The following is a 21,315-nucleotide window of genomic DNA, read 5'->3' on the forward strand; positions in this document are numbered from 1 at the left end:
AACGTCTTCAGTAATTATTTTTGTTATTCATACTTCAAATTCACTTGATCTCAAATATCCAAGTAACGGAAGCAAAATTAGAAATTTTATCCGTAGAAAGAGTGCTAAAATGATTTAAGGTCTAGTATAAAGCTGTAGTAAAACTGAAAGAAACATTTCCATAGTTGTTTTTAGAGTCTTTCCCCCCCTTCTACATCAATGTTTTCTTTTTTATTTAAATGTTTTTCTCTCTTGGTTTGGAAGCAAAACATAAAAAGTGATTCCACATACTTGAGTTACTGATTGAACTGCAAATGTTATGTTTTAAACAAAATTGTTGATCACCTAGATTTCATGTAGGTGTAAAAATGTTGCAATTTCTGGGGCGCCTGGGTGGCTCAATTAAGTGTTTGACTCTTGGTTTCGGCTCAGGTCATGATCTCAGGGTCCTGAGATGGAGTCCCATGTTGGGCTCTGTGCTCAGCGGGTGTCTACTTGTCCCTCTTCCTCTGCTCCTTCACCAGCTCTCTTTCTCTTTCACTCAAAATAAATAAAATCTTAAAAAAATGTTGTAACTTCTTATAATGAAATTTCCATGAGGGATAGGGAGAAATAATTTTTTTTGCTAGGCGAAACCCATAAACTAGCGAATTTTTATTAGCTGATATTCAAAGGCTAATTTAGGCATGTAGGAAAAAGTTTATGTACCTTAACTTATAATCATACAGAAAGACGATACTTAAAAATTTGCTGCATGCCTTATAAGAGATAGTTTTCTTTTCAATTCCAGCCATTTACTACCATCAATAACTTAATTCAAAATAATCCACTGTTTCTGGCATTTATACACATACTCCTTTTCATACAGATAGATATACACACATGTATACATGTGTTTTTTTTTTTTTGTTTGTTTGTTTGTTTTTTTAGTTTTGTTTTTGTTTTGAGAGAGACTAAGAGAGAATGTACCTTTGGAAAGGGAGAGAAAGAATCTTAAGCAGGCTCCAGGCTCAGTGCCAAACACCTCATGGGGCTTGATCTCAGGACCCTGAGTTCACAACCTGAGCCAAAATCAAGACCTGGATGTTTAACTGACTGAGCCGCCCAGGTGACCGTTACATACACACATTTTAAAAAATTTAAACGAGGGATGCCTGGGTGGCTCAGTGATTGAGCATCTTGCCTTTGACTCAGGGCATGATCCTGGGTACAGGGATCAAGTCCAACATTGGGCTTCCTGCATGGAGCCTGCTTCTCCGTCTGCCTATGTCTCTGCCTCTCTCTCTGTGTCTCTCATGAATAAATAAATAAAAATATTTAAAAAATTTAAATGAGATCTTACCACAAACACACACTATGAGATGGATTATTGTTTTAAGAGTTTATCTTTTTTTTTTTTAAGATTTTATTTATTTACTCATGAGAGACACACAGAGAGAGGCAGCGACATTGGCAGAGGAAGAAGCAGGCTCCCTGCGGGGAACCCGATGCGGGACTCCATCCCAGGACCCCAGGATCAGGACTTGAACCAAAGGCAGTTGCTCAACCACTGAGCCACCCAGGTGTCCCTAAGAGTTTATCTTGGTGACTCTTAAGTGTCACTCTCTATAGATTACAACATAATTCATAAGTGCATTGTATTCCATAAAACTGACATGCCATGTATTATTTAATTATTCTGACAGCAATTTGATTTGATTTATTTGCTTTAGAAGAATACAATGATGAACTTTCTAATGTGTGAATCTTTGAGCAAATGTGAATTCCTATAGGCTAAATATATAGAAGTAAAATTCATGCATGTGGCCTATGGAAATGTTAAGTTTTGACAGATATTAACAAAAATACCATGCAGGAATTTCTCCCATTTCTTGTTTCTCCACATTGTCTTGGATTAAAACACATTCTGCCACAGTTTTGGTAAATTTCAGTAGAATGGTGATCACCCTTCTTGTCACATTTTCAGTGAGTTCTTTAAAATATTTTCTGGGAGAAAGAAATTAGCAAGGCCTCCATGAGATCCTGTTTCTGTATTTGTAAAGCCGAGATGATGAAACCCTCTTTTACAGGTCTATTTTGGAATTTAAATGAAACACACAAATCTTTACACTCTTACCATAAAATACATTCAATAACTATAAAAAAAACCCTTTTCTTAAATCTTAACAAAAATTCACCTCATAAAAAAAGAAATTCTGACCTAAGGGTTGTGGAAATGTCACCAGTGCAAAATAGAACCATCATCTGAAAGCATCTACAGCATCTGAAATTTCTCAGGTAAAACCTGCTGCCAGCAACACTGCAGGCAGAATGATAGAAAGTGAAATTTGGTGAGTATTCTGGATGTGTCTGGCCTGATGACTGTAATCTAATAGCAGCTGGAACACTTCATGAGAAAAATGATATTGGGGTATTCCCAAGAAATGACAGTGATGCTGTTCACACTGTCAAACTTCTTTTCTGTTGTGTAGTTGCTGCAGTGGCAATTCATTACCTCAGTGACATCTCAGGGAAGGTAGATCCCAGAGCAGCTGCATCACAGAAAAGGCCACGAAGCATCACAGTTGACTCATTGTGATAATATCATAGTAGCAGCTTTCAAAGCACTGATGGTTGGTTGTTCTAATTAGAATGTAGTTTTAAAAAACGATCATCAGTCCTACTTGTAATTATAAGCAATTATTGTGTGAGCTCTGTCAAAATTAAAATGAAAAATTTACAAGTATATGTGAAATACTAAGCTTTTTGCTAATTTATTAGGCTTTTTCATACTCATACTTGAATGCATGTAAAAAGTAGAGGCTGGTAGCAGGTATTAATATGGCCATCACCAATGAAAAATAGAAAAGATGAGTGATAGCCTCTGAATAATAGTATGGTAAGTCAGAGGAAAGCACGGATCTATGATGAATTTTTCGGGCATTTAGACCAGTGTTTTCCTCTTGAGTCTGTAATGCTGCTTTTCTTTTCCCTTTTGATGTACGTGAAGGACATTTGCTCTGATGCTAAATTTTGCTCTTTCACAGCAGAGTTGGCATCCAAATCAAAACATAAATAAATAAACAAAAAAAGAGGTACTGTACGTGTCTGGAAGCATCTACAGTGAATTTGAAATTTCAAGGACAACTTGGAGGTACCAGTGATTCATGAAACAGGAATGTTAGCCAAGCCTGATGTAATATTTTATATAAAGGGCTTTTCACTTACAAAGGGCTCAGTATTTAACAAAACTAAATATCCAAAGGCATCCATTTCATCCTACACAGACTAATGATGTGCAAATCGGATTGGATGGACCTGAGAAGTCATTTAACATACAGCAAGTGTTTATAGCTACTGAGCTAAGCGGATAAAAAAGACCCTGTTCTTTTGAAACTACAGGGGAAGGCTCTAAGCAGGCAGCCACAGGCATCCAGCTAAGCTGACTCTGTCCAGGACTCCAGGCTGCAGGGACATGACCACGGGCCAGCTATATTTGCTAACCACACATTAAAAGTTATGAAATGTTTATTTTTGGCTTCTCGGGCTAGGGAAAGTTAAAGATCATATCTGTAACCAAATAAGCTTATGAGCCCTCTATACTTCAGGCCTTCTCTGTAACCTTAGTCTGTGCAAACAAACTCAGATTTATCCCTTTTATAAGGGAGAAGAGATTATCATTCCTTATCGGTGAGCTACCACAAGTACTGAATTATATACAGCTGCTAACATCAGAATTATTTTGAGCCTTATGCTTTTGTGAGATTAATATTGTGAAGACCAGCACTACCGTCTGTCTGCCTCTTGGAGACCATGATCGTACTTGCTTCTGTTGGAACAGTTTTCTCTCCTTGGAAAAACAGCATGCTAGGACCATATAAGAAATTACTGGTGTCAAGTTTTTCACTGTTTTGAGGAACCCACTCTGTTACAACCCTTCTCATGTCCCTGTACTGTGAACGTAGGTGAGCTATGCAGATATACAACTTGTTCATATAGTCTATCTGGCCCTCAAAAAAGATTTGTACATTTGCAATTAATACTTTCTTCCTAGAAATATTTAACATATTGGCTTTTAGAGTTCTTAGTTCGGTTCTAGATTCTATTCCCAAGGCCAGAGTAAGTTGGAATATCCATATGATAAAATCTCACTGGCTTGAGTTTATGGAAAAGGGAGCCAAGAATGTCATGGGGAAACACAGAGTATTTTAGGTGAAAATAAAGTACATTTAGTGATGAGAGTTAGGCTAACAGTGTTTGCCTATGCCTGCTTTGATGAATGAGAATGAGAATGAATGAGAATGAATGAGAATACACTGTAATTTCCTCATAATTCTGTGCTTTTGACACCCTAGTAAAAGTTATGGTAGCACACAAAATTTACCCTAGACTTTCTTGACAGCTAAGACAAGTGAAAACTGTTGGCCTTTGTACTGCTATTTGTCAGATAAGAGGAAACACAATTTTCTGAGCAGGGGTAGCGTTTTTACTGACATTGAACCGAAGGTGAAATTATTGTTCCTTATATATTTACTAGTCCAAAATAGTTAATTGATTTTCTTCTTTTGTTGAGCACCTACTATATGATCAGACACTACTAGCTATTGAGGTTTACAGATGAATAAGACAAAGTCCTTCTTGGTATAAGTAAAATGATGCATAATGGTTTTTAAAAAGTGTAACTTTATTCAAATCATTGAATTTTTCTTTTTCTTTTATAAACAGGGGGACATAATATTATATCTTAATTGAGGCACGTTATCCCTTAGACAGTGTTTTCAAGACCACACACTTAACCCAGACCAGAGAGAATTTGGGAACATGTCCATTGCACTGTTTCTCTCAAGTCTTACATGTATGAAACAAGCCTTTCACATATTTTGGATCATAGGCTATTCGTGGCTTATTTTTGAGACAAGAACCTTGGGTCTTTAATATTTTGTGTTGATGATTGAGCACTTCATCTGCTAGACATTTAAGAACTAGTCTTTTAATTTTCTTTGAAACTTTTAAACATCCAATTCGAGTTTTGTTGTTATTTTTCAGCAGATATTTGACCAGTCACCATCAGACCAGTCACCTGGAAATCATGGAGGCCAGTGGAAAGGACATATATTTTCTTCCAATGATCCCTGAAACTGTTTGAGCCCTTAGGCATGTACTTGGTTGACATTCCAGAAATCTGTTCCATCTAGCACAGTGAAGGTGATATGTGATAACTCCGCGCCACATCTGCTTATGGAGGGCAGGAATCTACAGCCTTTCACAATGCAAATTACATATTGTTATTCAATGACATATTGCAAGCATACAGTGCTCAATAAGTGGTTATTGAACTAAAATAAAATTAAAAGTAGAAGTTAGTACAGGATAGGAATTACCACATCGAATGTTCAAGGAGCTCAATTGTCTTAGTCACTAGGTTACAAAGATTAATACTTACAGACTTTACTCACAAGGAATTTACAATACTTTTTCGGAGGTGGACATTAATCACTACTAGATGATATGTACTAAGGGCTGGAGAAGAACAGAAGAAAGTAATTGATTTTGCCTCAGCAGATTACGGAAGTCTTTAGACTCTTAAGTGAGATAACGTTTGAGTTGTATCTTTAAGAATGAGAATAAATTAATCAGGCAGAGAAAGATGGAAAGGTATTTTGCATTGTTACAGATATTACCATGTAACAAAACACCCCCAAAACTCAGCTTGAAACAACAATAATCATTGATTTTGCTCATGAATCTGTGATTTGAGCAGGGCCTGACAGGGACAGCTTATTTCTATTTGGTGTGGCTTCAGCTGGGTTGCTTCACAATTTGTTGGCTATTCGTTGGTTGGTGAATGAATCAGGGCTGCCAGCTGAAGTCCTTTCAGCGTAACTGCCTGGGCTCTCTCACAGCATGGCCACTGGGTTTCAAAATCGTGTGTTCCAAGAGACAGGAAGCAGAAGTCTCTTAAATCTTGAGCTTACAAACTGGCACAGCATCACTTTTGCTGCCTGCCAAAATTCAAGAAGGAAAGTAGACTCCAAGAAACTTTGTATCCCTTCTTAATATACCACATCTACAGATAGCCCACTACCATCAACCAAACGCACCATATGGTAACATAGATAAACCAATTGTGACAAAGGAATATAAGGTGAAAATCAAGGGGATGAGGGGATAATTTTAGAAGGGGGACATTTACGCAGATAGCAGAGAGACTTTTATACTGTCCTTTTGAAATTTGTAATCTTCTACCCCTAGAATTGGCCTGATCATTTCTGTAGTTTTTAAAAAAGATTTTATTTATTTATTCATGAGAGACACACACAGAGAGAGAGGCAGAAACATAGGCAGCAGGAGAAGCAGGCTCCCTGCAGGGAGCCCTATGCAGGACTTGATCCCGGGATTTCAGGATCACACCCTGAGCTTAAGGCAGACGCTTAACTGCTCAGCCACCCGGGTGTCCCCATTTCTGTATTTAGAAAGGTCAGTTGGGTAGCTGGTGAAGGCCTGCCTAGAACTAAATGGCATTGCAAATAGTATAAATGGGCAGAAACTCTTGTAATAGTTTATGAGAAAGTTATTGAACTCAGACATAAGTGGGAGGAGGGAACTAGATAAAGGTGTGTATTTCGGTGAATTTTCAGTTATAGATTTAGAAGAAACTGGTTCCTACATGTATGTGTAATGTATAATTAAGAGATAAGAACAAGTCAGGGTGGCCTTAAAGTTTCCAGCTTGAAAAGTGGGAGAGAATATAGAATATAAAAAGAGAATCACATTTGGGGAAAGAGAGAGAAGACGATGAGTCTAATTTTCAGGACATGCTTGATTTGAGATACATTTAGCATTATTAGGCTAAGAAGTTTGATAAACAAGAGGTTAAACAGATAAAGAGCTTAGAAGGAAGGCTAGGTGTGAAACATCTAAATTTGTGTTATGAGGCTTAAATGCTAGTTGAAACTAGAGGAACACATAAGATTAAAAAAAACAGCCCGCTGTTTTTTGAGTAAAGAAGAAACTGGAAGGCAGAATCTAGACAGAACCAATCAAAAGGATAACAAGACCAAAAGAAATCGAAAGGCAGTTCAAGGTAGAGTAAGTGCCTTCTTGATCCCACAGATCAGAATGAGCAAATACTATCAGATTGTGTCACAAAACAAGTTGGGAAACATTATTTCCCAAACCGATTTTTATAACAGTAAGTTTTGTTCAAGGATACAAACATGAGAAGGTAGGCATACAATTTATCTTATATTTTCCAACAATATACATTGTAGCAGTTTGGCAGAAGATAGTGCTCACTGGTTGCAAATGCAGAAGCTTTCTTTTTCTTTCTTTTTTGTTTTTGTTTTTGAGAGAGCGAGCAAGTGAGTGTGCAAGCAGGGTAGAGTTAGGGACAGTGGAAGAGAAAGAAAGAATCCTAAGCAGGATCCAAGCCCAACACAGGTCTTGATCTGATGACCCTGAGATCATGACCTGAGCTGAAATCAAGAGTCCAATGCTTAACCCACTGAGCCACAAGGGTGCCCCAGGAGCCATCTTTTTAAAATTATAAACCTATAAGAGCTTTCAAAAAGATTAGAAAATAGATAAATAGATTCTGTTTCTTCAAATAAGATATGTGTGGGCTGCCCTTCTAGAATAGCCGTCTTTCTTAAGTAGCTCCTTTCATCTCTAGTTTTCAGTGTCATTTACTTGTCTATGGAGTCATTAATTCATCCTATACCTAATATCCTAGTGCAGCAGAGTAAGTAAAATGTGCCTAGTTGGAAATGTGAGAAAGAACATCATTACTTAAGTTGGCTAATGGCTTTCTCTAAACTGTGCTGTGATTCTTGGGTCATAAACTATTAGAAATTTGAATGTTTACTTTGAATATTAATAATGAAGGCATCTCAAGATCTCTTTTAGTTTTTATTTGCATATCTCTTGTGGGGCCATTGGGAACACATATTTACACTTGGTCCCCTGTGATCCATAGAAAAGTCTAAGCTCCCCAGAAAAATGTGAACAACTTTTGTCTGTACCTCTAGGTCCCATATTGCAACCAATGAAAGCTACCTTCACTATGTAGAGAGCTGATTGGAGCCAGAAGTAGTGATCTTTGGCCTACTAAGGGGAAAGCCTGGAAGTGGCTGGGCAGCAGGTCTTATTCTCAAAAGGTAGTGTTACTTAGACTCATTTCCCTGATCCAACCTTGGAAGCTCTGTAGCAACAACAAATAGCTCATTGTAGTTTTGATTTGTATTTCCCTGATAATTAATGATGTTGAGCATCTTTTTATATACTTTTTGGCCATTTTTATGTCTTCTTCGGAGACATGTCTATTCAAATCCTTTGCCCATTTAAAAAGTGCTTTGTTGTGTTGTTGTTCTTTGGGTTTGGGAGTTTTTTGCTATTGAGTTGCGGACGTACCTTGTGTATTTTGGAAATTAACTCCTTGTCAGATATATGGTTGGCAAATATTTTCTCCCATTCCATGGGTTGCATTTTTGTTCTATTGATTGTTTTCTTTGCCGTGAAGGTTTTCAGTTACTATTCATTTATCGAGAGGGGCGATTTAGTTTCTAAATCAAAGGGACTGCCCAATGTCAAGGCAATTACCCTTGTGGAACTTTAAGTGGCAGTGTTCAGAGGTAGCATATTCTCTCAAGTTGTGTTATCTAGCAGATGATACTGACTTTATCTTAAAGGCATGAGAGTAACAAAATAATGGAAAATACAGAACAATGATGATCACACATCCATGCTCCATACGAAAAGCTTTATTTTCATAAAGGGAGAGGGTGTGAATCTCTGCAAAATGTCAGGAGAGGTACCCTTTCCCCAGAGTACTTCTCAGTAGAAAACATACCAGCAAACTAGCACTCTGAAGTCCAAGTTGTCAAGAAGCCTGTGTCCCTTGTAAAATGGGAAGAAACCACTCCACAATTCTACTATTCTCTAAGCTTAATGAAATGCTAGCAGGCTGCCCTGCTGTTCCCCGTATCTTATATTTCCAGGCCTTGCCACCTGTGCAACAAAAGCAAGCAATCTATTTAGAAGAGTGTTTTTCATTCTCTTAACTCTGAAGGTCTTTCTTCTCAGCATGAGATTATTGCAACAACTTAACAAGCCGTGTTTTCTCCCCCTATTTTCCTTTCTTTTCTTTTTGCACCTATGTCCTTTTAAGTCCATTCAGGCCTTAGGGAAACATTTAGTACTTAAGCTTTGGTTTTTCAAGCTCAATCGGGTAGAAAATCTAACACAGAATGTGTGCACAAACGATAGCTCTGCACAATAGAGACGAACAAATAGCACAAAGAGGAAAGAAGAATATGAGTGTTTAGGGAGCAAGGCTGCACTTGAATTCAATTTCCCAACAGCAGACCTGATGCTTGCTCCCAAGATTCCCAGGTTTCAAATTGGTCATATACTGAGGGCCAGTTACCTGGACAATGGAGGAGCATGGCAGTCAGTAATTATGATCTTGGTTTCTAGGTTGTTAGGAGACTAATATTAATCCTGAAATTGTATGAGGAATGTGTTCATCTGGCCATAATTGTATAGTCTTCTTTAAAGCATTTACCAGCAACGCTAATTTAACCCAAATCACCCCAGGGGAGTATTTCTGAGTTAGTAGGGTTGCCAATTCATTGGTTAACTGGGGATAGCTCCTCCAGATCAGAAAAAGCAACAGGAAACTCACAAAAAGATACAGGTATATTTTTTCATTTTCTATCAGATGAACAATTTGGTATAAAGATGATCAGAGCACACATTGTTCTTTGAAAAACCAAGTGCCCGTGTTGGCCGGCTGTCAAATGATCATGAATGCAACTGAGTTACATGCAATTAAAAGCATCATAAGATATTAACACCAGGAGATAATAATGCTGTTTTCAGAAAACACATTCAATTTGAATAAATACATCAAAATGTTGTCTTTCACAGGGTAATATCTCTGTAAAATAATTATTCATCCTACACTGTCAATCTCCCTCCAAATTAAAGCGTAGATTATAGGTGGCTTGTTTCTGTTTGTTTTTGTTTTGTGAGAGAAAAGATGAGTGAATGTCCCAAGGAGATTCCCAAAGTGTTACATCTTTAGAAAGAGACAAAAGAACCATAAGCATTTGCTTAAGCTTGTTTTTTAGGACTATTTTTACTGTTTGCAAAATCTTTACTGTTTTTCATTCCTCCCTTTGTTCTTTGGTCGTTTACTTATTCCCTTATGGTTGTCTGATAGAAAAAGACAAGTTTCCAAATTCTTGGAAGTAAAGTTCTAAGGTTTCATTTTCGAGACAATGTATTTTTAAGCTTTATAGAAAATGGAACGATGGTCAGTGATTTCATAGATCCCTGGGCTAACTCTGTTGAGCATGACTGGTTAAGGGAATAATGTTCTCACAAATGTTAGAGACCTTATATTGGAAGCATAGACTTTTTTTCTCAAAAAGAGGTTGCTTTCTCCTTTGCCATGATTATGACATTCAGTTTGTCTATGACTGATGGCAGATTTAGCATCTTAACGTTAAGTAAACACCAGGAACAATGGGGATAGAATATTAATATAACTGTTAAAATAAATAATCCAACATTTTAAAACTTTAAGAAAAGATGTTTCCTTCAATGAATTGTTTTAAATGTTAATATAGAAATATATGTTACATTAACATATTTTAATATATAGTATATATTATTAAAGTTGTCAAAATAATTTTTACATGTAGATAGCTGAAAGATTGTATAGCAGGTTTGTTTAAAGAGAGTTGGATAAGATTTCAATAGTTGTCCTATTTGTATAATTTATGCAATTATGCATAAATACTTGTGAAGATAGAATTGGCCCAGTCTCTTCGATGTGGTTCATTTATGCTATAGTTGGACCCTATTCTGAACAACTTGGTGTTTCTAGAAGGCTACATGGTTCTAATCACATGTGACTTTGTAATTAAATAAGTCAACATACTTCTTATGGCCAATGATCTAAATTCCAATTTTAAGAAGTTAGATATTGAATTGTAGCATTCCTTATATCATTAACTCCTTAGTTCAACGTAGTCGCACTTGCTTGTTTTTGCTTTTGTTGTCTTTTGTGCATTTGGTGCTATATTCAAAAATATTATTGCCAAGAACAATGTCAAGGAGCTTTCCCCCTATGTTAAGGTATGTTCACTCCATACTCTGAGTTTTTATCACGAAAGGATGTTGTATTTTGTCAAATGCTTTTTTTGCATCAAGATGATCAGATGATTTTTATCTTTCATTCCAATAATGTGATGTGCCACATTTATTGATTTGTGGATGAGTTATACCCCAAAGGTCAAACTCACTCGAACATAGTGTATTATCTTTTAATGTACTATTGAATTCAATTTGCTAGTATTTTGTTGAGAGCTTTTGCATCTATACTCATCAGGGATATTGGCCTGTACTTTACTTTATCTGACTTTGACATCAGGGCAATGCTGGCCTTATAAAATGAGTTTCAGTGTCCCCCTAAAAGAGTTAATCCTAAGTGTTCTTGCCACACACAAAAGAAATTCATATCTAAGTGAAGTAATAGACATGTTAATTGGCTTGATTGTTATAATCATTTCACAGTGTTTACATGTAGCAAAATTTCACATTGTACACCTTAAATATATATAATTTTATTTGTCAAGAATACCTCAGTAAAGCTGGAAAAGATAAATTATTAAATGACAAAACTTTATGCAACATAAAACAAAAAATAAATCATTATCATGTTTAAAACTTGAAAATACATTATTGTGACATTGCCAGATTTAGCAGACCTAAAATTAAATAGTTTACTTTCTTTAAAAAAAAATGGAAATAGCAGTTTGAATCTATATCTGGAATAACAGAAAAAAGTTATCATAATAATTGGATGTAAGTAAGATTCATGTTTCTCTTCCTGGCTTGCTCAAACTGTGTTTCATGTGTCAGTGCCTATCATTATCATTTACCTGGCCATAAATTCTAGAAATCGAAGAATTCTATCAGACTACTTCCTACCCCCAGGCCACCACTCGTGGTTTGCCATACGATTCTAATTTTATTTTAAAAAGTTTCTCATATCAACATCTGGTCTCTTCTGCTCCCACTTTCCCTGACATAGTTCAGTGTCTTGTCCCAATGCATGGCCTTTTCACCAGTCTTCTCTCAACTCTATTCAACTCCATCCTAAGTCAACACTGCTTCTAGGATAGCCTTTCTGAAATACAAAATTTATTTCCTTGATTATCAACCTTGATGACTCTCTATTTGCACAAAGAATCAGGTCCAAATCTGATTGGACACCAAACTCCTTAATTGGGCCTGAGCCTGCCTCCTCATGATCAATCACCATGCCCTTTTGTGGACCTGACACTTCTCTGTATTTTTCTGAAGATACTTGTAATTTCTTATATATAGCCCTCGGATTTGCCTTTTATTTTTCCTAGCTTAACTTTTCCCTCCTTAATTTAGAGAATTTGGATTTATTCTTCATAGTTCTGTAAAATATTATCTCCATATAGATTGTCTTCCTGATTCCTTCAGACAGAAGAACCAATCTACTGATCTGAATTAGGGCATATGCTTTTATTATAAGCTTTACTTTCCTTTAATGTTTGCTACATCATAAAAATGAGCTCCTTGAAAGAAAGAACAAGATTTTACTCATTTTTATGTCCTATTATCTAGCATAGCATCTGGGACATGGCGAATACTCAGTAAGCATTTGTTGGTTGAATGAATGGTTGAGTGAATACTGATCAGAATTGTTCACTACCAGATAAAGTTGTAAAGTGAACAGCAGGCCTTGCTGGCTATCCACATAGGGATTTCATGCTGCCTTCCAACCACTCATGGTATTACTCAAGTCTCTCCTTGAAGAACTCAAGAGTCCAGGACATTGATACCTCTTTTTTTTTTTTCCTCCAAATTTAGTTGGTAGTAAGAGGTAGTAGCTAAAAGCATGGGTTTTAGGATTAAACTACCTGCAACCAAATCCTGCCCCCTAGTTTAGAAGCTGTGTAAATCTGTTCAAGTCACTAACGTCATTGTACCTTAGTTTTACTATAAAATATTTAATTATTAAACACATCTCATAGCATTGTGGTGAAGATTTAATGCATGTAAAGCAACTAGAATTGTTCCTGGAATGCATTTAAATGTATTTTATTAGTTTTCAGCTATTATAGTGGTTACTTCTGGGTTTCAGTTACCTACAGATTTGTTGAGTCCGACAAATGCACCCCTACTGAAGACTTAATGATTAAGCATAAGATGTGGTTCTTTACTTCAACATGAAAATGTTTGGTTTTAAATAGCCTTAATGAGACATGCCAAAGAAATGGTTAGTGTGTGGGAATTTTGAGCTCAATGAAGGTTTTTAAGAGAAGTTACCAAATCACTCTTTTTCCATTAAATCACAATTTCCAAGTTTATGCATTTATTGAAGATTCTCTCTGCCCCATATGATGCTACTTGCATACTGAAGGTTACTAAGGCAGAATAAAAGAAAATCATAAGAATTTATTATATATAGTGCAAACAGTTTTTTGGCCTAAGGAACATAGTATATTTTTGTAGAATATTGGACTTCAAATGCATAAACTCAAAAATGGCATATGCTAGATTTGGGATAATCATTAAAAGCTTCTTGGGTATTAAGAGAGAACCATGATTGATAGATAGATTTGGATGAGAGGATAAGAAACATAGAAAAAAAAGAAAAGGCCCAATGTCGATTTGAGAGAACACTTGTCTATTAAATGAGGATTGCTGCCAATAGAATCTCTTGGGGTACATTTGAGCTCCTATTTCTTATTCAAAACTCTCAAGAATACCAGTTCTTACTTACCTATTGCCTTCAAGTATCAAATATTACTGCAGTGGGACTTCGTGGGGGGGAACCTCATATAAAGAATATTGTACAGAAGATGGTTTATTTGTGGTGAATAGAGTAGGTAGGAGGAAAGAAATAAATATTTGATAATTTTTTTTCAGAGCCACCTTCAACCTCTGAAGCAATGAGTCTGATAACGAAGGTTAGTTTAAAGTCCTATAAATTGATTTTTCTAGACAGGTGTTACATTTTTGCCTACCAGCTCAAAAGAATCTTCGCATGTTCTTCATTAGGACTTTTATCCTCCTTTTCCCCTAAGAATAATCTATCAGTGTAAAATGACTCTGGGAGTGATCATTTATTTCTGAAAGATAACTGAAGAACTGGGGTGGATGGGCCTTTGAACGTCTGTAGCCTCTAGAAGGCCTTCGATCATTAGGGAACACCCTACATCTCCATAATTATTGCTGAAAAAAGTGGATTTTCAGGAGATATTAATGGGTGAAAAAATCATGTCTTCCATAATTTTGGCCACATATATCATTCAGTTTATGTTGCAGTTTCTCTTATCAACAGAGAGAATGTCTTTGATGCTGTAATGGCAGGATCATGTTGGATCACATTCTTCCCTTCAAATGATGTTCTGATTAGCTTTGCACATTCTTATTAGCTTGGGAATTAGCATAAGCTGGTATAGCCTTATATTAGGCACCTGAAAAATCTATTGCAGCATGGGTATCAGCAGATCAATCAAACATGACATAAAAAAAGGCCTGTCATTTTATAAAATCTTTAAATTGAAAGAAGTATAGATATAATGCTTTTCAGTTCTCTGTACTCAAACATGAGCTTTGAACTGTTTTTATGATTATATATTTTGTAGAAAACTGTTTAGGGAACAGACTTGCAAGTCTTATAGCCTGAGTTTGAATCCTGTTTCTACCCATACTGAGCCATAGTCTCTCAGTTTTCTCATCTGCAGAATAGGATTAAATAAGCCAATGTGTATAAAGTGCCAGTAAATAGCACTTGCCAGCGAGGGAGACTGATATATAGTGACCTCTGTCTACCTATTCATAATTTGTTTTGTGATTGGCAGCAACCATTTATGAAATAAAATATTTTTCCAAAAACTCTTTTATTCATTTAAGTCTCAGGGCCTGAGACTCAAATGAATAAAGTGGAAATGCTATAGGCAAAACTCTGGTATAAAGGCCTAACTGTGGTCTCTGTTGGGGTGTTCCCATTTGCGGCATCTTCACCATGTCAACAGGAGAGAGATACTTTCATTGTTTGATGTGCCCTTTTTATTCTCATGCACTATGTAGTCAAAAGCCTCATGGAAATGGGTTTCTAATTATTAGAATTCAATGACCTTTGGAACATAATTAATCTTTCCTTTATGTCCCTGTCAGTAAAATTAAAATAATATTTACACCATCAACTGCAGCATGGGCATAAGGATAAAATGAAATTATGTTAGTAATAGCAAACACAGAATGCTTATTCTGTGCCAGTGCTCTGAGCATTCTACATACATTAACTCATTTATTCTTCTAAAAACCTTTTAAGGTGGGCATTACTATATGTTTTACCAGGGCAGTTGCAACATCTTCCTTTTCTAACTTGTCTTATACGGTCCAGCCAAGACTCTATACATTTAGCCATGTACACACAAAAGTCATACAACTTAATGATAGAGCAGGGATATGGACTGAGGCAATCTGGCTCTACACAGTATCGACAACTCGGAGATTTTGACAGCACTTTGCCAACATAAATGACAAAGGCCTGGGATGATCATGTATACTTTGGCTTTCTACCTGTGGGTAAGAGAGTCTAAGTGGATTGGGAATTCCCAGTTGGAACCCAGAAAGGGAAGGAACCAAAAGCTGGTTTCATTTTAATAAGGCTTTTGAGGAAATCTGTGAAATGCAGTCAGCCTGAGAATAAGATGCAAGGAGGGTGGAATTGAAAACCAAGTTTTATATGCAGCAGAGCTGGAAACATGGAGCCATTTATTCATTCAGCCATTCCATCGCTATCCAGCATTATGCTAATGGAAAACACAGGTGAAAAAGATGCCTTTGTTTTGTTTTAAAATGTCTACATCTAGTGGGGAAGACATCAGGTAATGGCTGTCATTCTGCCATCTACTGACATGAACTTGAGTGAGTCGTTCAGTTGCTCTGATCCTCTGTTTCCCCATTTGCAAATGAGGATTCACTCTCTTACCTTGCAAGGTTTCTGGGGGATATTAGAAATGGGCTGTATCAACTGCCTGCAGCCAGTCATCACTGAAAGAATAGCTGCTAAGGTCATGAAGGTGGAGTATGAAGAGAGCTTAAGTTGGAGAACCAAACAGCACACTTTAGTGATGGTCACACGGAGGATATTTAGCAGGCATGTGGGATGGTCAGTTTTTCATATTAGCAAATTCCCGTTGGTAGCAAGATGGAGGCTGAGTTGCATGGAGAATAAGGTGAAGAACAGAACGCCCTTTGGGAAAATAATAAAAAATAGAGAATGAGGGCCTACAAGGTAAAGAGAGGTTGTGGAGTTGGAACAGAGACAGGAGAAGTTTTGAAGATAGATAGATTTTCCTACCTCTTTAATAGGGCTATTTGGTAGGGTTTAAAAATGAAATCTTAGGGAAGAGCAAACATGAAAATAAGTTGTGTTTCTTTTTTTTTCCAGATAAATCCTATTTAGAACATTTTTCTTGATTTTGAAGCAGAGGAAAGATAGGCGTTCTGGATGTCAGTTTTCTGCCTCTGAGCTCTCTCCATCTCCCCTTTCAAAGGATCAGCAGGGATCATTTTATTTTGGGCCTTTGGCACCCTTCAACAACTTTCTAGAACATACCTCACCACACTGCACTTGTTTTTTTATGACTTGTCCCACAGTAGATAGAAAACTCAGTGAATGGAGAGTGTCTTTTTCCAGATGCCCAATATTTAGATAATGTGTGGCACAGAGCAGGTATTCAGTAAATGTTTGTTGAATATGTGAATGAGCAAGCAAATGAGAGCATAGCAGGTCAGCATAAGATCCCCAGAGTAGAACTGATGGGTTTTGAATCCTTATTCCACCACCAAGTTACTAGCAAAATAACAACCTTCTAAACCCATTTCTTTGTCTATCAAATGGAAATGACAATATCAGAGTGTTGCAGTGAGGTTAAGTAATACAAATATATGCAAAGTGCCTCACCTACTCCTTGATACACAATAAACATTTATTTAATTAGATGAGAGCTATCACTATCACGATCAATATTATGATCATGAAGACAGCCGGACTTTTAATTTCTAATCATTGTCTCCCATCCCTCTACTCTCTGCTGCTCAATATAGCTCTGATTTGAAAAATCAAATTGATGGAAACAAGGATTATATTAATTAAACTTTAAGAACAATAGGATGTGTTGATTTTTCTTTCATTATTCCAGCTTACTCTCGTATTATTTGCCTTCATACCATCAAAGCCCTTGCATGTATCTATGTATTTATGTATCATCTATCTGTCTAGGAGAGATAACGTGTGTGTATACATAACTTCTACATAACTTTATACACACATATACATCTAGGAGATATATATACATAAATACGTAGATCTCCTACATTACTTATATGTCCTAGTATCATTTATCTATATAGGTATAGATATTTCCTTGCCATAGAGAAATAACTCCGAAACAGAAACAGATTGACCTTAGTGTGGTAGTAAGGCAAGTGGCTGTCTTTGAAGAATTAGACCAATATAAACAGGAGTCACTGGGACAATTGGAAAGTAGTTTTCACAGCTTTGTTTTCTTACCAACTGACCAAACATAAAAGATGAAACTCAATATGTGGCAAGGGCTCCCCTTTTGTACACTCTCTCCCACACCTTCCACATTTCTAAATAATTTGTTTGAGAAGCACACTTTGTGCTTTTTATTAAGCTCATGATTGGGCTGGATTTCTCTGTATTAGGAGACTTAATTTGTCAGTGAACTATAGCTTCAGGTTGGCCATCTGGAAAAATAAACTCCTCAACAGCCATGTAATTTGTCTTTTGTCTGGTTTCAGGCAGTGGATTTTTGGGGATTAGTATTGAACAAACAGCAAGCAGGCACTTTCCTGGCTCCTTGAAGCCCTCTCCCTTCTCCAAAAGGGCATCTTGCTAAGTTACAAGTTAACAAATGGTTCTTACTCCTATAATGCCTTTGTCAACACTATGTATATATGAACCTAATTTTCAATAAAACAAAACAGCTTTCCTTTTCTACTTGGGGAGGTAATGCCATATGGACCAAAGCCTAAGGTCAGAAAAAAGCATATTGCCTGGAATGCAGGCCAACACACCAGCTGTGCCCTTGCACCAGAAGGTGAGGGGGTGGCAGGAGGAGACCTTTCTCTCTCAGCTCATGATACTCACCTCCCGCCCCCACCTCACCCCACCAAGTGACTGGTCTGGTTGTTTGGGAAATGTCATGAAAGACAATTCCCATGTTTTACTAAAACTAATTGTACGTTTATCTCCTAAAACTTAAATACCGGATCACCTTTTCTTAGAACTTGGTATGTAAGAAGTAGGGCTTGGCAAGCCCATGTCAAACATTGTGTTTGTTCAGATAAACACCATAGTTCCTGATAACTTGCTATAGTTCCAAGTACAGTTACAGAATTATTCTTCCCTTTCCTTTCCTTGATAAGGAAGCAATTTTCGTGATCAGGAAGAGGACTGTACTCTGTAGTTGTGGTTAAAAGATGGGGTAAGGGGTTGGGTAGGTCTGGGTTTCTGGCCTTCTTTTTTTTTTTATTTTTTATTTTTTTTTGGTTTCTGGCCTTCTTAGCTAAGCGAACTTGGTTAGATTACTTAGCTTACGAAACCTCAGTTTTTTTTCCTATGTATTTTGGGGCTAATATAACTACCAACATAACTAATAATCATGGGCTCCATCTCATAGGATTATACTGACTATGTGAGATAATGTAGACATCTGAGTGCTAACATAGGTCTGGCAAAAGTATTTAATAAATTTCAAAAATACAATTAATTAGGACAAATGGGCATTTGTTAGGCTCATATCACTGTGCTAGGTTTTTAATATAATAACTATACCCATGTTTTATAGTAGGCATTGTGTGCCAAGAACTAAGCCAAGAATTAGAAGATAATTTATATTTATAGCTCATAGCTACCATCTCTGTGATATAGGAGTTGCTGAAACTCAGGGAACTTCACTAGTATTTTTAAACTCACTTGTGGAGTAAGGATTTAAATTTGGATGCTCAGACTCTGCTTTTACCAAACTGCTAAATTTCTGACTATAGGAAAATATGTAAAATAATGACTTAGTTATTTCATATGATTTTTTCACAATCTTCATAGAACAGTGGCCACAGTAGGCAATGTCCTTGCTTATCTCTGCTTCACATGTATGCTTAGTGTTTGCATCCAAGTGTAGTGTGAGAGAAACCAGTTACCTTCAGGTGTTGTGTCCAAAGAGGTCAGAGTCAAAAGCTGCTATGTTCTATAAATCTGTGAATTTGCTAGTTTGCTATGGTTGCTTTAACAAGGCACCATGAATTGGTGATTTGAACAGGAGAGATTTATTGATGGCTAGATGTCTGAAATCAAGACATTGGCAGGATTGGTTTGTTCGGAGGGCTGTGAGGGAGGGATCTGTTCCAAGCCTTTCTCACTAACTTGTAGATGGCTGTCTTCTTGTGTCTCTTGTATATCTCTGTGGGCAAGATTCCCCTTTTTATGAAGACACCAGGGCTATTGGATTAAGGTCCGTTCTAATGACCTCATTTTAACATGACTAACTCTATACAAACTCTATTCTCCAAAAACTCTATTCTCCAAATTCTGGGGTACTGGGGGTTAGATTTCTGACATGAATTTGGGGGTGGGGACATAACGAATGCATTAATGGGAATTTGCCTTGTCTGTTGCACAGTTCACTCAGTGTGGGTTGAATTAGAGAAAAGAACACCATCAGGCTGAATCTTTAATCTCCAAGCCATTTTTTCTTGCTTTCACTCTCTTTTTCTGTTAACCTGCTATTCCACCAGACCCACCAAAACTTAATTCTTTCTATGTAAATTATTTTTATTTGATACTTTTAATTTTTCTTTATAACTTCTTAGGGAAGGCCCTTGTTATACTCTGTATCAGAAAATGTAACTCTTTAACAGAAAATGTTGCTTGCTTAACCTGAAGCCATTCTCCCCAAAAGATTCTTCCTTCTTGTGACAACTTGTCTCCAAAATTCCAATGTTTCTCTCTTTCTCTCTCTCATTCGTTTTTTCCCTACAGCTAGAGGCAAGATTTTTCAACCTTAGCACCATGGACATATTCGCCAGATAATTTTTGTTGTTGAAGGCTGTCCTGTGCATTGTAGGATGGTTAGCAACATCCCTGGCCTCTTCCCAGATTCCAGAATCACTAACTTAGTTGTGACAAAGAGGTGTCCAGACATTGACAAATGTCTACTGAGGTTGGGAGCAGAATCATCCTTATTTGATAATCACTGAGCTAGAATGGTCATATTTGTATGGCAGATGGTAGGGACTCAAGAAATGATATTTTCCTTCCTTAATATTTCCCTAATTTTAGACTTTCTCCAAATCTCTGTTTTAGCCTTCTTTATTATCAGTACATGTTGCCCATTAAAAATGAGTAACAGCTTAAAATTTCAACTTCATCCAGCATGTGTCCCAAAGATGTCCTATTGATCTCTCTTCTGGGTCTCCTCAATGCCTTAAAAGACATTTGTATTAGATTGTCTAACCATCATCCTAAAATAAGCATACCTGAATGAGACTCACAATTTTATCCACCCAAAAATACTTTCATTCCTGACTTTATTAATCACTTTTTATAGCCAATAAATTTGTGAGATGTAAATATATACAGCCTCTTAAGCATTGTTGCCTCTGGTAGGCCTAAGTTTATAATTCCATGATTTATTAATTCCATGACTTATTACAGGCAAGTCATGTGAGTTCTCTGGGACCATTCACACATTATCTAAGTGTAGTTTTGAAGCATGGGACTAGTAAATATTAAGAAAATTACATACTTATTAGGGCCTTAATAAATGTCAAATAGCACTGTTTTATTAGGAATAATAAGATAAGCAATTTTATATACAATAATTGATGTCTTTGTGGGTAGACATTGGAAGAGCCTACTGTGGCCTACTGTGTGTTATATCTACTGTGGACACTAAGTAGCCGTGTGACCTTAGGTTCATCATATATCTTAGCCATAAAAATTCGACGATATCCTTACCTCTCTGGATGTGGTCATGATGAAAATACTGAAAGAATTGCATGGGTACAGAGATGACCCACTTTATGTAAAATGGTATCTTGGCTGGGATCCAGAGATTTCCCTGACCCATGTTGTGACAGAGACCCTTAGTGCCGGCTAATGCCTGTTTCATAGGTCAGATGGTCACATGTCTCAGAGCCATCCATGTTAGCTTAGACTGGAGAATCTTAAATTTTCAATAGGATGCTGGAACACAAGTTTCTTTTCCC

The sequence above is a fragment of the Canis lupus genome, chromosome 11 (assembly GCF_011100685.1).
Source record: "Canis lupus familiaris isolate Mischka breed German Shepherd chromosome 11, alternate assembly UU_Cfam_GSD_1.0, whole genome shotgun sequence".
Taxonomy (NCBI): domain Eukaryota; kingdom Metazoa; phylum Chordata; class Mammalia; order Carnivora; family Canidae; genus Canis; species Canis lupus.